Source organism: Ictalurus punctatus, chromosome 29 (assembly GCF_001660625.3).
Source record: "Ictalurus punctatus breed USDA103 chromosome 29, Coco_2.0, whole genome shotgun sequence".
Classification (NCBI taxonomy): Eukaryota; Metazoa; Chordata; class Actinopteri; order Siluriformes; family Ictaluridae; genus Ictalurus; species Ictalurus punctatus.
The window spans coordinates 5,602,249-5,603,442 of NC_030444.2; positions in this window are offsets into that span (position 1 = coordinate 5,602,249).

Genomic DNA, 1,194 nt, shown 5'->3' on the forward strand with positions numbered 1-1,194 from the left:
TTTGATTGAGAAGAATCTGGGCTCAGCCCGGATGATTAACAGTCACGGGGAGAAGGGACATAGTTTTGAAAATTCTTACAATTCTTTTCAATAAAGAAATTAAGTCTTTGAAAGAGCACCTACTACAAATCCAACACGACAGTAAAGGGTCACAACAGTATCTCTGGAAATATGAAGACATAATAACAACATAAATCAGTGAGAAGGGCCCCATGCTTTTATTTTGTCTGGGGCCCCCACATAATATAGAGTCGCCTCTGCTTCTGTGCAAACACTTCATTACTAATTAATTAGATTGGCCTGGTTTTTTTCACTAACATATTTACCAACAAGGTGTTTGGCTCTTTTTTTTTTGAGGAGCAACATGTACATTAAGTACATACAGGCGTCATGACTAAGATTTAAGTGCTGTCCCTTTCTTCGCAGTGTTCAAAAAGTCAGGAACGAATGGTACTATTTTGAGCAAATATGCCGACCTGTATACATTAAACAAAAAAAAATATACAAAAGCTGAGAAAATACATAGGGTGTAGAGTGAACATATAGAGCATATGTTGTAATATGATGTAATAAATATACAATTAAGTATATGTAGTTTTACTCTGATTGGTTCCTGACTTTTTGGTCACCCTGTATTTAAAGCATTGTCCCATCCATCCATCCATCCATCCATCCATTTTCTGTACCGCTTATCCTACATAGGGTCACAGGGAGACTGGTGCTTATCCCAGGAGACTCAGGGCACAAGGCGGGGGACACGCTGGGTGCCAAACCATCGCAGGGCACAATCGCACGCAGCCCTTCACACATTATGGACAATTTTAGAGATGCTATTCAGCCTACAACGCATGTCTTTGGACTGGGGGAGGAAACCGGAGTACCTGCAGGAAACTCCTGAAGGACAGGGAGAAATGCAAACTCTGCACACACATGGTGGAAGTGGAAATCAAACCCCTAACCCTGGAGTTGTGAGGCAAACATGCTAACTGTGCCCCCCAGCATTGTCTCTACCCTATACAATCTCTGGTATAATACACTGCTTGGTTTCCACTGTGTTGCTGAAATCAAACTCTAAAATAAATGTAACTTTGTTTGACCCCGTTTTGCTGCTGACCTCTCAAACAGCAACCAATGAGATCAGCAGCTGTATGCGACACTCCAAGAAGCGACTCATTTTGAGCAGACAGACAGAAG